General features: G+C 42.1%; 1 pseudogene; it reads left to right on the forward strand.

Annotated features, from left to right (window-relative positions):
* The first annotated feature begins 10,329 nt into the window (after positions 1–10,329).
* Positions 10,330–11,128, forward strand: LOC102874866 (annotated as a pseudogene).
* Positions 11,129–17,128: the final 6,000 nt, after the last annotated feature.

The following is a 17,128-nucleotide window of genomic DNA, read 5'->3' on the forward strand; positions in this document are numbered from 1 at the left end:
CCTCCCTCCCTCCCTTCTTCCCTTCCTCCCTTCCCCTCTCTCTCTCTTTCTCTCTCTCCCCCTCTCCCCCTCTCTCCCTCCCTTGTCTCTTTCTCTCTCTCTCTCTCTCTCTCTCTCTCTCTCTCTCCATTTGATTTATTGTGTTGGCAAAGAACACAGAGAGTTCCACAAGCTCCAGAAGAACTCTGCCCCACCTACAAAGCAAGGGTTTCTACCTCTTAACTCAAGGCAGAGACGATTTCCTGGAGGAGGTGGGCATGAGGAGTGACTGGGGTGGAGAATCTTGGCATGCCTACCCCCCCCCCCAGGCACATCAACAGGACTGACTCTGGCCATAGCTGTCAGAGAAGAAGATGCTCCATTGCCTTTCCCAACAGCTCCCTGAGCACCTGCCTTTTTCTCAGCACACAGGGGACCATCTGCTGCCCCCTAACTCCCTTCTGGCTTCCTTTCTCAGTTTATGCTTCTAGGTGGCCTTAAGGATAGTAACTACTGAGTTCATTGTTTTTCAGTGCAGTGTAATATTTTCTTGTATGAATACACCACAGTATTTTTATCCGTTCGTTTGTTGATGGGCCCCTCTATCTCTTTGCTAACTCCTTTATTACTTGATTCATGAATATTTTCAGTTCCTCACCTGCTTACCTTAACACTAAATAATGCCCGTACACCTTTCTTGTTCCACAACTACAAATAAAGCCTTTGGACTCCAATATTAGAGCTTTTATTTCTCTTCAGAGCTGTCCAGCTTGAGAGACCATAGCCTTCCACATTGACTGCTCCCACATCATCACATGTCCCTCTGCTTAATTTAGAAAATATATTTTAAAGTAACATTTTGTTTGGTTTTTAAAAAGATAATGTTATTGTTGTTAGGTGCCAGCAAGTCACGTATGACTCATAACAACCCTATGAACAATTCTGAACCCTGTGCAATCCTGTGCCTTCTTTATCATCTATGACATACTTGAGTCCATTGCTGCAGTCACTGTGTCAATCCACCTTATTGAAGGTCCTCCTTTCCTTCACTGATCCTCTACCTTTCCAAGCATAATGTTACTCTCCAAGGAATAGCCTCTACTAATGACAAGCCCACAGTATGTGAGACAAAGCTTTGTCACCCTTGCCTCCAAGAAGCACTCTGGCTGCACCTTCTCCAAGACACATATGTTCATTCTTTTAGCAGTTTGTGAGATATTCAGTAGTCTTTTCCAGCATCACATCTCAAAGGCATCAATTTTTCTATCATCCTTATACAGTGTCCAACTCTAAGATGCATAGCAAGCAATTGAAAAGACCATGACCTGAATCAGGTACACCTTAGTCTTTACACTGACATCATTGCTTCTTAGTATTTTGGACTGGTCCTTGACAGACTTTCCCAATGCAACCTATCTTATGATTTCTTGATTAAACACCATTGGGAAGTAGATTTTGAACTAGAAACTTTCTTGGACAGCATAACTTTTCCCAAAGGAAAATGGACTGAAAATGATGGAGTGAGTCTTAGCTATGACTGATATTTTTAGGTGGTGTTGAGCTTATTGCAAACTTCATACAGCCTCACAGACAACCTAACATGCCTGTCCCTGAGCCATCCTTACAGATAGTGCTTTGTTTGAGCCCACTGTTGAGTAACTTCATCAATCTATTTCATTGCATTTTTTGGTCTTTTTTGTTGACCTTCTACTTTTCCAAGCATGATATCTTTCTCCACATACTCTCTCTCCTAATAATATATACACAGTATGTGAGATGGAATCTCAGCATCTGCTCTCCAAGGAGCATTCTGATTGCACTTCTTCCACCACATATTTGTTCATTCTTCTGGCAGTCCATGGTATATTTCATATTATTCACCAACATGATAATTTAAAAGGATTCATTTCTTTTTAGTGTTTCTTATTCATTATCCAGCCTTCAAGTGCACATGAAGTGATTGAAACTACCATGATTTGGGTCAGGCTCACTTTAGTCCTCAGAGTCATCTTTGCTGCCCAATAGTCATTTGATTTCTTGACTACAGCTTCCAAGGCTGTTGATTATGGATCTAAGGATCATATATGGCATCGAGTCACTTGTGACTCATAATGACCCTATGTACAACAGCCTTATACTCTGCTCTATCATATGTCAATATTATTGTCTCTGACACACCTACCCCCATTACACAAGTCACTGAATCAATCCATTTTATCAAAGGTCTTCCTCTCCTGCACTGTCCCTCCACCCTCCCAAGCATGACGTCCCTCTTCAAGGTCTGATCTCTCCTTGCAACATGTCCAAATTATGTCTGACAAAGCTTCAGAATCCTTGCCTCTAAGGAGCAGCCTGGTTTCACCCTCTCTAGGACAAACTTGTTTGTTCTCTTAGCAGTTCATGGTATATTCAGTACTCTTCTTCAGCACCACAGCTCACAGTCATCACTTTGCCTTCTGTCAGCCCTAATCATTTTCCAGCTTTCTGATGCATAGCAAGTAATTGCAAAGACCATGGCCTGATTCAGGTGCACCTTAGTCTCCAGATTGACATCGTTGCTCTTCAGTACTTTGAAGAGGTCTCTGACAGCAGACTTTCCAGTGCAATTTATCTTTTCATTTTCTGGTTGCTGGTACCAAGAGTTGATTGTGGAGCCAAGCAACTGAAGCTGTTCATAATCTCAATCTCTTAATTGTCTATCACGATGCTGCCAATAGGCCCAATGAGAAATGTTTGTTTTCTTTATATTGAGCCTCAATCCATATTAAAGTCTTCAGTCCTTGACCTTCTGCAGCAAGTGATTCAGGTCCTCCTCCGTTTCAGCAAGCAGGGTTGTATCATCTGCATAAAGCAGATTTTTTTATGAGTCTTCCTCCAATCCTGATGCCACATTTCTCCTCATATATATAAAGATCCTAACTAGCTTTTCAAACTAAACTTTAAAGCATTATGCTAAGTGAACTAACTCAGTTCCACAAGGATAAATGTGGTATAAGACTATTACTGTAGAATATATACGAGGATCCAAGGAGGGGAGGGGAAAGCAGAAGGGTGAAGATCAGGGGGAGGGGGTGGTTAATCATAGGGTCTCACAATTTGATGGGTGCAGGGAGGGATGAGTAAAGGAAAAGGGAATGATTCAGTGTGAAAAACAATGTATATGAACTTTGTAAGTAAACCAGTATGTTGTTGTTGTTGTTATGTGCCGTCGCGTCGCTTCGCTTGCAACTCATAGCGACCCTATGTACAACAGCCCTAAACTCTGCTCTGTCCTGTGCCAATCACACTGTCTCTGACACTCCCATCCCGATTATCCCAGTCACTGAATCAATCAGTATCAACCAGTATAAAATAGAAATTTTATTTAAATAAAAAAATAATTAAGTTCATCTTAGTTCATAAATATTCATAAAAGTATTCATGGTCCAGATTTTTTTTAGGAAAGCTATAACTTGCTGAAAATGCCTTGTTCTCTGACATCAATCCCTACCCTTTCCACAGCGCAAGGCTTGAATTTTGACCTACTGGTAAGGAAATGTGCTGCCAACCCAAAGTTTTGCTGTTCAAATCCAGCAACTGCTCTGCAGGAGAAAGATGGTTGATCTCTTCCTGTGCAATTTACTGCCTTTGAAAATCTTCTGGAGGGTCAGCTATGAATCATTTCTGACTCAGTGATGCATTATAACAAGAAGTTTGAATCTAAGAAACTGTTAGATGCCTGGCATTCTCCACTGTTACCATTGACTCAGAATGTCTACAAAATCCCCCCTGTGTGTGTCCCAAGGTTGACTGTTTCCTTGGCACGCTGTGAAAAGGTAGATCTGGAGTTGAGCACAGTCCCAGTACAAGCACAGGTGTGGGTTTCACTAGAGAAGGTCATAGACACCAGGGAGCAGAGGCCGTGAAGGGAAAACAGACATGCCCTTTGTTTCCCAGGGGCCTCTGGCTGGCATCGCATACAAACACAAGCACTGTCCACTGTGGCAGCAGTGCTTTATACAGACTTTTGTTGTTGTTGTTTGTATCTATTCCCTGTATTCCAGAAGCAGCTTTTATTTCTTTTATCTGCATTTCCTTCTCCCTAGACACTCCCACTCCCTGCTCTTAAAGGTCCTTGCTGACTGTGCAGACCTGAGTTAGACTGATGTGATGGGCAGGACTTGAACCTGTCAGGCCTTTGGACTTAGGCTTATGAGAGGGCCTCACAGCTCCCTACTTTAGAGAATGTTCTCTACTTTCGGCACCAACCCCTGCTGGGTCCTTGCCCCAACGCTGTGGTTCAACAGGAGTGTCCAGCTCCCTATGGATTGCTCTATGCTGTTGACATAGCTAGTCAGCACATTTCTAGATCCTTTTTGCTCATTTCCAGAGGGGCCCTGGTAATGTTGACTATAATTTTTTGCCCTCAACTTAGAGATACCACTGTTCCTCACTGTAAGACAATCTTAGCAAGTAGTGAGGCAGCTCATGTTATGGGAAGACTAAGATCTGGGCTTGAACAATGTCACATCCATCACTAGTTAGGAACAGGTTTTGCTAAGAGTATCAGGAAAAGCTGAATATGGCTTTAAGAGGCAAATTTCTTTCTCTCATATTTAAGAAGTCCCGACAATGTCCAGAATGGACATGGCATATCGTAGTGTCCTTCACTGTGTTATTTCAGCCTGCATCGCTTCTATTTCCAAAGTTGTCACATTTCTCAGCATGGCCGCTAGAATGCCAGTCATTGCACGTCTATTCTTGATATTATGTACCATCGAGTCTGAATCAACCCATAGCTGACCCTCCAGCAGGTTTTCAAGGCAGTTAATCACACGGGAGGAGATTACGCATCCTTCTCTTGAAGAGCAGCTAGTGGCCTCCAACCTCATGCCTTCAGGATTGCAGCGCAGCTTCTTTCCACTATGCCATCAGAACTCCTATTCTAGGCAACATAAAAGAAGAAGTGCAAAACAAGGCACACTGCCTTCTTTAGGGACATTTCCTAGAAGTAGTGCCTATCAACTACTGCTTATATCTCATTGGCTAGAGCATAGTCACATGGATAGAGCATAGTCACGTGTCTAATTCCAAGGAAGCTGATGATTGCTATCTGTGTTCTTGAGTAATAAATGAGAGTTCTGTTACTAAAGACAAAGAGGAAAATGGGAATTGTAGGATTACCAACAGCAACTCATTGCCATAGAGTTAGAACTGACTCGTAGTTAACCCCCCAGTGGGTTTTCAGAGACTGTAAATCACACAGAAGGAGAGTCTCCATCTTTCCTTTGGAGCAACTCACAGTTGACCCTCCAGTGGGTTTTCAGTGGCTATAAATCACACCGGAGATTTCCCATCTCTCTCAGAGCAGCTGGTAGATCCAAACCGCCTGAGTTTAAGTTGACCTTATTTGCTAGGCCACCAGAGCTCCCTGGATAGTCAGCACTCTAATCCCTGGTGGAGAGCACCAATGACAGACTCACTGATCCCGTCCGGGCCACTCTTATTCTGGTTAACAGAACTAAACAAAACCAATGTCTAAAGTTAAACCATCCTCCTGCAAAGTAGCATAAGGTAAAAATGATATTACTTCTGAAATTGGGTTATAGAAGAACTGTGGCCTCCTCTTGTCTATCGTCACTTGCTTGCTCTGAGAGAACCAGGTGAAATTTTGAAGAGACCCCTTCGTGAGGGGGCTAATTTCTGGCCAAGAACCAGGTAGGACTGAAGGTTACTAATAGCCATGTGGCCATGAAAGCAGATCCTCCTTCAGCCAAGTAGAAAGATGACCACAGCCCTAGCCAATGGCTTGACTACAACCTTGTGAGTGACTTTGAGCCACAGGCACTCAGCTCATCTGTGCCCAGATTCCTGACCCCACAGTTGCAGAGATAAGGCATGTTAGTGTTTTAGACTCCTACTTTGTAGGGTAATTTGTTATACAGCAAACAGATGACAAAACCAAGATCTCTATTTCCTTATAAAATTCTGCAAGCTTTTTCTCAGTCCCAGCTTTTAAAAGTTGTTGTTCTATCAGTCCTGAAGTGATACGGTCAGGCCATGCAAGATCATGAACACACAGCCGAGATATGTCACTTGAAAACACAGGAATATGCTTATAGGTATTAGGAGTATTGAGGAGACACGTTCTACACCTCTTCCTCAGAATAGAAAAAGGAGCTCTGGTGTCAGAGTGTGTGACATGTCAGAGGCTGGTCACCAAAAGGTCAGTTGTTCAAGTTCACTGGCAGCTCTGTGGAGGACAGACAGTCTCCTTTCATAAAGAGAGCTTCAGAAACCTGATGGAGTTTCCCTACAAGTCGGAGTGAACTCAGCAGCACTGTGTTGGTTCTGGTTTTGTCTGTTTGGGGTTTTTTTAGTCTAAAAAAGCAAAGTCTTGGATTCACCAAGTAACAGTCTAAAAAAGAAATTTACTCTCTGAAGTGACCTGTTTATATTTCTGATCTTCACTATTTCCTTCTACTCTGAGTCAAGATTAAGGCATATGTCTATGACGTGCTCTCCGTGAATGAACTGGTTTGTAGACAAAAAACTTTTATTCCTATAGTAACACCCTTCTTTGCTAAACATATGGCTATCTGTACTGACTTCACAATAATTGTTACGGATTAAAATTCTCAAACACTCAAGATCATTAGCTACCAGAGAGATGCAAATTTAAACAAGGATGAGATGTCATCTTACCCCAGTAACTATTGTGTTGTTAGGTGCCATCACGTTGGCCATGATTAATAGTCACCCTATGAACAACAGATCTGAACCTTGCCCTATCCTGTACCAGCATCATGATATCTGTCTGTCATATGCTCAAATCCATGTCACTGTGTCAATCCATTTCACTGAAGGTCTTTCTTTTGCTGACTCTCTGCTTTCCCCAGCCTGACATTTCTCTCAAAGGACTAGCCCCTCCTGACCACATGCTTAAAGTAAGCGAGACAAAGTTTCCTTTGTGGCTAAGGAGTACTCTCTGCAATTTCTTCAAGATAGATTTATTTGGTTGTTTTTGCAACCTATGAGATTAAATACTCTTCTCCAACATCACAATTCAATGTCATCAATTCTTCTGTCTTCTTTCTACATTGTCCAACTTTCAGGTGCATAGGAAACAATTGAAAAATACTATAGCTTGGATCAGGTGCACCTTAATTGTGAAACCGGCATCTTTGCTTTTTAGAACTTTGAAGAGGTCCTTAACGACGTGTTTCCCCAATGCAGCACATCTTCTGATGTCTTGACTGCTGCCATGACAACTCATCAGCCATGAGTGTTGATTGTGGATCCAAGTAAAATGAAATGATTCACCACTTCGATCACAGCAAAGTTCAATATGACCATTAAACAAGAAATTCTAGCAAGGGTATGAAGAGATTGGAACTCTCAGACCCTCCTAGTAGGAATACAAAACAATGTAGTGTAAGCATTATGGAAAGCAATTAGGTGCTTTCCTAAAGAGCTGAATATAGAAATACTACTGCGGGGTTGGGGGTGGGGGGAATAAATACTACTTGATCCAGCAATCCCAGGGATATATCTTAAAGAAATAAGAGTCATGACTCAAAACATCCAAGTTCATTGCAACATTATTTAAAATAGCAAAGAGAACAGAACAGCCTAAGTGTTCATCAACAGAACTCAAACTCAGTGCTGCCAAGTTGGAACCAACTCATAGCAACTCCAGTGGAGGTTTCAGAGGTAAATACATGGGAGAGATAGTTAATCTTTCTCCCAAGGAACCACTAGTGGATTCAAACTACCTGCCTTTGGGTTGGCAGTGCAACTCCTTACGCACTAAGCTATTAGAGAAGAAAAGTTGAAGAAAATATAAGTATTTATACAATGGAGTATTATGCAACACTAATGAGTGATAAAGAATTTTAGAAACACTGTGTAACATGACTTAATCTAGAGGGAATTATTCTGAGGGACATAAGCCAGTCACAAAAGGACAATTATGGTACAAGACCACTATTATAAAAAGGAAGGAAAGGTTTATACACAGAATCATTCTTGCATGGTAATCAGTGAGGGACAGAGAAAGGAGTAAACATTCATAAGTAGATACTAGACTCTTTAAAAGTTGGGTAAAGAGAAAGGCAATATACAATAAAGATATGAGCAAGCTTTATAATAAATTAATGGTATTAATTAATGTCACTTAGGATATCTGATGGCCTAGTGGTAAGAAGCTGCATCGAAATCCCAAAGGCACACAGTTCAAACCCATAGCTGCTCCATGGTGAAATGATGGACAATCTGCCCCCATGCAATTCACTGCCACTGAAAAGCCACTGAAGGGTCAACTATGAGTCCCTTCTGACTTGATGACACACAACAACTACAACAACAATTGCAATTAACATTCTAAAACAAATATTATGAATGATTGAATGGGGGGAACCCATTGGGGTGGGTTCCCCCCCCCACCAAATGGTTTGTAAACTCTCATTCAAATCACAGTAAAAGAAAAAAAACTTTACTGGAAAAACTTAAAAAAAGAAAATTCTCTTCTCCTATAACATGAGTCTGTGATGATGATTTGTTGATGAAGACTTTACCGTCATATACGCTACACACATGTTGAGGACTGACTGATATGCAACACACCAACCATGTCTTTCCTGAGCAGAGGGAACACATGGTAGCAATTGCTCTTCTGCATTGTTTGTCGTTGACTTTTTTACAAGTATAAAACTGTCACTAGATAAAGGACTGTTATTTGCTTTCTTCTCAACTATAAAATGTTTCATTAGCTTTGTAATTGGATTTCTAGCTTTTTGGCAGCAGAGTGACATAGAACCTTGTTTTGCTGAATGGTTTTGAATGGTGTCTTGATATTTTCCTTTAAAAACAAAATTCACCAACTTGGATAGTATTATTTTGCTCTTAGGCTAAAAAAGATAGCATTTCTTTGCTATATTTTTGTTTTAGAACTACACTAGTGCATGGGTAGTTTTGTTCTCCTAAGTGAGTAAATTGCACCATAAACAACACAGCAAAGTACAGAGATTAATATCTGGATTGCACGCTGTAGATCATTAGGAGGGCACAGGATAGGGCAAGTTTCCAACCTGTTATTCATAGTATCACTAGACCCACTGTACGACTCAGTGGTTTGAACACACACCAGCTCCTCTATGGGAAAAACACATGGCAATCTGCTCCTGTAAAGATTGACAACACCCTTAGAAGCCCTGGGACCATTCTACTCTGTCCTACTGGGGTGGAGGGGAGGTCACTACAAGTCAGAATTGATGCAATATGATGGGTTTATCATCACTTTCATTATCTGCACAATGATTTTGTCACAGCTTGCAAGGTATAATTGTGTTTTCAGATGTTTATCCCATAACAGAGTCTCATTGCATTCTCACCAGAATCTTGCTCTCTGCTTAAATCAACAATACTCTTCTGGTTTGTGACATGTAACTTCTTGTGGTCATGATTTTCAAAACTTTCAATGACAGGTTTACTGAGATAGAACTCACAGACCTAAAACTCACCCTTTCAATCTAGACATTTGGGCAGCTTATAGTATAATCAAGAGCTATGCCACCACCACTACGTAGAATTTCTTTCATTACCTCAAAAAGAACCTTTATGTCCATTAGAGATTATCTCCCATTCCCTTTTGCCTTCAGTTCTTGGAAATCACTAATCTATTTTCTGACTCTTACCTCACATACTTTGGACATGTTGCTAGAAGGGGCTATTCCTTGGAGAAGGCCATGATGCTATGAAGGGTGGAGAGTTGGCATAAGAAAAGAAGACCCTCAATTAGGTAGATTGTCATGGTGACTGCTGCAATAGGCTCATGTGTGTCAGGAAGTGTAAAGTTAGCACAAGATTCAGATCTTTTGTTCATAAGGTTGCTATGAGTCATACTCGACTCGATGGCATCCTAAAAACGAGGATTTATTTATTCTGAACATTTCATATAAATGTGTATAAATGAGATCACACCTTATATAGTTGGAAAAAGCTGGTAGTGGTAGCATCAGAAACTGTCTAAATTCAAGGAACAAGATAAGAATGAAGATCGGTCCACAGCTAATGCATATAAGGAGGTGGTCACCCAAATCTCCACTCTCCAGCCTTTCTTACCAATCCTGATAACAGTCTTCCCCACACCATTCTCTACTTCTCTTCAGGGTTCAAGAATACACTGCAAGGGCTATACTCAAAACTAAGCCATGAAAGTTTAACAGGGCAGCAGGTATTATATGTTGGAGAGGATGTGGCAAGAAAGGAACTCTTTTACATTGTTGGCGGGATTGTAAAATGGTACAACCATTCTGGAAGGCAGTTTGATGCTTCCTCAAAAAGCTGAACATACTTGTCCATCTGCCCAAGATGCTGAAGGGAAAGAAGGCCACGAGGAAGAAGGTGGCCCCGGTGCCCGACGTGGTAAAGAAGCAGGAGGCCAAGAAGGTGGTGAATCCACTCTTCGAGAAAAGACCAAAAAACTTTGGCATCGGGCAGGACATCCAACCCCAAAGGGCCCTTACCCGATTCTCCAAATGGCCCGGTTACACCTGACTGCAGCGCCAGAGGGCAATCCTCTACAAATGACTCAAGGTGCCACCCGCCATTAACCAGTTTACCCAGGCCTTGGACCACCAGATGGCTACTCAGCTGCTGAAGCTGACCCACAAGTTCCCACCAGAGACCAAGAAGGAGAAGAAGCAGAGGCTGCTGCCCCGGGCTGAGAAGAAGGCTGCTGGCAAAGGAGACACGCCCACCAAGGGACCCCCTGTCCTCTGTGCGGGGGTGAATACAATCACCACCCTGGTGAAGAACAGGAAGGCCCAATTGGTGGTGATCGCACACGACGTGGACCCCACAGAGCTGTGGTTTTCCTGCCGATCTTGTGTGGGAAGATGGGTGTTCCCTACTGCATCATCAAGGGCAAGGCCAGGCTGAGCCGCCTTGTCCACCGGAAGACCTGCACCACTGTTGCCTTCACGCAGGTGAACCTGGAAGATAAAGGCCCTCTGGCGAAGCTGGTATAAGCCATCAGAATCAATTACAACGACAGATATGATGAGATCCGCCATCACTGGGGAGGCAACGTCCTGGGCCCAAATCAATGACTTGCATTGCCAAGCTGGAGAAGGCCAAAGCCAAAGAACTCGCCACCACACTGGGCTGATGTACACACCGACTTTTCTGCACATAAGAATAAACTTATTCCACCATCTGCCACTTGGCATTGTGGGTTGAAAACAAACAAACACAAAAAGCTGAACATAGAAAGTTCATATGACCCAACTATTCCACTACTTGAAATATACCCTGAGAATATGAAAACTGAGGCACAAACTGAGATTTGTACACCAATGTTCGTAGCAGTATTATTCACCATCACAAGAATATGGAAATAGCCAAAATGTCCAACCACAAACAGATGGATTGAGAAATTATGATACATTCACACAATGGAATGCTATGCAGCACTCAGGAGCAATAACTTTGTAAATTATTACCTAACTTGGAAGGGACTGGAGAGAATTATGCTGAGTGAACTAACTCAGTACCACAAGGATATCATATAAGACCGTTATTGTAGAATGAGTATAAGGATCCAGGAGGGGTGGGAGAGGCTAGAAGCAGAGAGATGTGGAGTGTACATGAGGAAGAGGGGATTAATCATTGGGTTGTATAATTTGATGGGTGGGTGGGGTGTGAGGGAAACGGAAAAAAATTTGTTTGAATTTGTATTAGAATTTTGTAAATAAACCAGTGGAGAAAAAAAATATAAAAAGATAAAAAACAAAAAAGAAAAACCTAAGCCATGTCATTATGTACCATCAAGCCAGAACAGACTCATCGCTGACCCAGCAGATTTTCAGAGGTTGTAAACCACCCAGGAGGAGATTGCATCTCTCTTTCCCATAAAGCAGCTGGTGGATTTATATTGAGAATGTTTTTTTACATGGACAGCACAACATCTTACCATTAAGGCATCAGAGCTCCCTAGGGGGGAAAAGAGGCCATATTTACAGTCAAGTGGTTTATTAATGAAGCCTCAATGTGCAACCTGAGATTAGGATAAACAGGCAACAATCAGGAGCAGGAAGCTTACAGGCAGTTTGGAAGTTTCCTCCCAAAATAACACGTGCTTCTGCACTCTCAGCTGTGCTTGGGCATGCAAGCAAGCAGGTCCTCCCTTTGCTGTGTATTCCCTCCCTCAGCTTCCTCATGGCAGACCTCTGTCTTTGGTCTCCCTGCCACAGGCCTCTCCATTGCCAAATAACCTAGCTCATAGTCAGTGTTACTGTTGTTGTGTTGTACACCTTCAAGTCGAATCCAACATATAGCTAACCCTCCAGTAGGTTTTCAGATGCAGTTAATCTCACAGGAGGAGATTGCCCATCCTTCTCCCACAGAGGAGCTGATGCATTTGAACTGCGTGGCTTTGGCATTGCAGCAGACTTGTTTTATACTCCCTTAGAGTGTATTCACAGCAGCAAGTTTTTGCCATCATCACATCAACAACTTGGCCGCAGGATCTGTCTTTTCCGGGCCTATGGCCATCAGCATTGCCACAGGGCCTATTGTTGTCTCTGGTGTTATAACTCTTCACCTGTCTTTTTTTCGAAGACACCTCTTGTCTCTTATTCCATCTGTTAGCCCATCTCTGTGGGATTGCTCAAATATAGAAGGCAACTCCTCATCAGTTGCAAGACATGGTCCTCCCACCAGGGTCACAAACTGACCCATCATCTCTGGGTAGGCCACACACACCTCATTTGCATAGTAGGCTATCATTTCCTTAAGCATTTTGACCAACCACACCTATGACAATGCAGGCTGCAAATCCAGGACCAGACAAGTATCACACCTCAAATTGTTTACCGCTTGCCCAGAGATTATCAACCAAACTGGGCAAAAGTGTCAAAACTTCTGATGTAGAAAATTAGGACAAAGATAATTCCTCATGGTTCAGGGGGAAATTTTATTTTTCCAAAGAGCCAAGACAAAAGACGACATAAAGAAACCCATTTCACCACAGTGATCTTATGTTTGTGATTTCGCTCACTTAGCAAAATGTTTTCAAGATTCTTTCATGTTGTATGAACATTTATGGCCTAATATTAGTCCACTGTGTGGGTTATAGCATATTTGATTTATCCATTTATCAGTTCATAAACACTTGGCTATTAAAAAATGATGCTGTTGTGAACATATGTGCACATATTTTGTGTGGGCATATGATTTCATTTCTCTTGGGTTTATATCGAAGTAGAAATTTGAGGTCATATAGTAACTCTAAAGGAGTCCTGCATTTCTAACTTCAAGGTCAAGCGTTCTAATTCACCAGTTGCTTCAATGGAGAAAGATGGGAAACCTTTTCCCATAAAGATTTACCGCCTCTGCAACCTGACCAAGGGTCATGTGACTGAGAATCAACTCATTAGCAATGAGATGGTAACTCTATATTTTAATATTTGAGGAACTATTACAAGATACTTTCTACTTCTCCACATTCTCACTAGCACATATTCATGGGGTTGTTGGCTGGTTTTGTCTTTGTTTTCTGTTTTAGATTTCCTGGTGGGTCTGGTGGCCTACTGGTAGGGAGACTTGTTGCCAACTCCAAGGCACACAGTTTGAATCCACCAGCTGCTCTGTGGGAGAAAGATCGGCACTCTCCTCCTGTGGGATTTACAGCCTCTGAAAACCCTCTGCCATGAGTCACCATAGGTCATAGGTCAGCCATGAGTCACCATAGGGAGCATAACTCTGTAGGGAGTTGTACTAACCTAAGGGCTGCGGCCCTCTGGCAATTCTAATGACTTTGACCTCTGAATAATGTAAGAGAACTCCGGGTGATGCAATGATTAAATGCTCAACTGTTAATCAAAAGGTCAGTGGCTCAAACTCATCAACTCAACTTATTGCTGTCAAGTTGGGTTTTCCAAGACTGTAAATAACACAGGAGGAAAATTACCAACTTCCTTCCTCAGCACAATTGGTAGATTCAAACCACTTGCCTTGGAGTTGGCAGCCTGACTTCATACCCACTAGGCCACTAGAGCTCCGTAAGAACTTACCAGGCATTCCAATTTAGCGAGTTTTTCCCTTTTACTGGTTGTGCTTTGATGTCTAATCTGGAAAACCACTTTCTTCTAATCTAAGGTCTTAGAGATTTACAACTATGTTAATCTCCTAAGAACAAACTCTTATACTTAGATCTATGATTCCCTTTCAGTTAACTTTTTAAAAATAGCTGTGATTTTGGAGAAAATTGTTGACGGTTAGGTCTCACTTAGACGCTTGTTTACAGGAGCGCAGTACTTACAGGTGATATTATTTGAGGTTTGGTACTGGAGAAGAGTGTTGAATATACCATGGACTGCTAGGAGAACAAACACGTTTGTCCTGGAGAGGGTGAAGTCGGAGTGCTCCTTGGAGTCAAGGATTCGGAAGCTTCCTCTGACATACTTTGGGCATGTTGCAAGGAGGGACTGGTCCTTGGAGAGGGACATCATGCTTGGCAGAGTGGAGGGGCGGTGGAGGAGAGGAAGACCTTTGATGAGATGGATTGATTCTGTGAGTAGAGTGGTGGGAATAAGTGTGTTCGAGATGGCTAGGTTGACACAGGATAGAACAGCATTTAGAGCTCTTGTACATAGGATCACTATGAGTCACAAATGAATTGAGGGCCCATAACAACAACCACCCTCTGTCTTTGGATAACAGATATGCTCTGGGAGTGATTTGAGTTCTGAGTTTAAAAGGTACCCCAGGATGACAGTCTTGGGGGTTTCTCTAGTCTCTACTTGTCTTGAGTTAATTTTTGTCGATGAGAAATTGTTGTTATCATATGCCATCTAGTTGACTGTGACTCATAGTGACCCTGTGCTCAACTGATCTGAACCCTGCTCTGTTCTGAGCTAATCTCATTGTCTCCAACACACCTGCCCTCATTACCCCAGTTACTTTATCAATCCATCTCATCCAGGGTCTTCATCTCCTGTCCTGTCCCTCCATCCTTCTAAGCATAATGTCCTTCTCCCAGGACTGGTCTCTTCTGACAACATGCACAAAGTATGTGAAACAGAGCCTCAAAATCCTTGCCTCCAAGGAGCAACTTGGTCTTACTCTCTCCAGGACAGACCTGTTTGTTCTCTTGGAAGTTCCTGGTATGTTCAATACTCTTCTCCAGCACCACAACTTAGAGGCGTTTAACCTTGTTCTGTCGTCTTTAGTCATTGTCCAACTCTCTGATGCATAGCAAGTAATTGTAAAGACCATGGCAAGATTAGGCTTAGTCTCTAGACCGACATGGTGAGAAGCAGAGGGTTCAAATTCATTCCTTTGCATGTGGCTCTACAATTGCCTCAGCACTGATTGTACTTTCCTATTGAATAGTCTTGGCACCCTTGGTAGAAAATTGACTGATTGTAAATGGGAGAGTTTTTCTTGACATGTAATTCTATTCCATTGATCTATATCTTCGTGCTGTTTTTCCAATGTTTTGATGACTAGCTTTTCACCTGGCTTTGAAATTGGATGCTTGAAACCACTACCCTCCCAACTTTTTCCTTTTTTTTTTTAAATCAAGATTATTTTTGCTTTTCTGGATCCCTTGTATTTCCATACAATGCCAGGATCAGTTTCTACAGAAGAAACATTTGGGATTTTATAAGAATTCCATGCAACATCATGGCCAGTCCTGGTGTCTGAATGACTTGCAGGGCCCAGGAAAATGGCCCAAACTTCCAGAGTCCAGAAGACAAAAGGAAACACTCCCAAATATGGATTCATTTTCCACCCCACTCTCATTGGCCGAGCAGCTGCCAAGAATAAAAGCCCTATCTCCCAACACAGGGCAAACAAACACAATCTCGCCTCACAAACTGACTGTTCCTCTGGAGCTGATAGGCTCTATTTACCTTCACACACATGCAAAGATGCCCACAAGTGTATTTGGGGGAAAGCAAGTTGAGAAGCAACTGTCCTTCTATGAGACAAGGGAGATCCATGAACATAATAGGGATGTCACGAAGGAAGTAATGGTTCAGGCAGAATAATGGCTATTGAGATGGCTAGGAAGCTGGAGAGAGAGGAAAAGCAATTGAAGAAGAAAAAGAAACAACTGGTTGCAGTTGTGGTCACATCTCTGGAAAATAGCAGCTGTGCTCCTGAGAAATGTGAGGAGAGGAGGCGGGTGAGAAACCCAAAGAGATGAACAAGAAAAGGCCCCAGGATGCTCCACAGGAGAATGGATGGGAAGATCCATCTGGTTCTGTTCTCCTTAAATCCAAGAAAAAGAACTGTCACTCCAATTTGTTGGTTAGTGGTGATTTTGAAGAGACAGCTGTAACACAGGTGTTGCCTACAGGAAGAAATCTTTCCCCAAGAGGAACCGGAGCATCCTGAAGAGACAGCAAGTAATGGCAGCTCTCCACAAAGGACCCAGTCGGCAGTGGGCCCTCCAAGGCTGCCAGCAACAAGCACAATAGCTTTGAGAAAAAGAAACTCAGAAAGAGCACAATGAGAATTCTCTGGGGACATTCCCAAATGGTTTCCAATAAAAACAAAAATTCACATACAGGGAAAAAGAATGACAAGGAATTTGTAGATTAATTTGGGGAGCACTGCACTGCTATTGATCTATTAGCATGGATGATCTTTTCATTTGTTTAGGTCTTTGGTTTTTCTCATTTGATGTCTTCTCATTATCAGTGTATGAGTCTTAAACTTCATTTAAACTTATTTTCTAAGTATTTAATTCTTTTTTTGGTGCTCTTACAAATGGAGATATTTTTAAAATTTCATTTTCAGATTGTTCACTGCTAAGTAATGTGTAAATACAATTAATCCTGTGTCCTACAGCTTTACTGATATTGTTTATTAGTAGTTTTTAGTGAGTCACTTCAGATTTTCTCTGCAGAAGATCAGATCATGTCATTTGTAAATACAGTTTTACTTCTTTTTTCCCCTATCTAGTTGGAAAACATGGACTCGGTGACAGAAATGGAGCTGGAGAGAGAATGATCGAATTTTGCACGATCAATGACTTATTCATAGCAAATACATTTTTTAAGAGACATAAACGAAGGTTATATACCTGGATTTCACCTGATGGTATGCATAAGAATCAGATCGATTACATATGTGGAAAGAACCGCTGGAGAAGCTC

This window comes from Elephantulus edwardii, unplaced genomic scaffold (genome assembly GCF_000299155.1).
Source record: "Elephantulus edwardii isolate Elephantulus edwardi_28Jun2011 unplaced genomic scaffold, EleEdw1.0 scaffold00094, whole genome shotgun sequence".
NCBI lineage: Eukaryota > Metazoa > Chordata > Mammalia > Macroscelidea > Macroscelididae > Elephantulus > Elephantulus edwardii.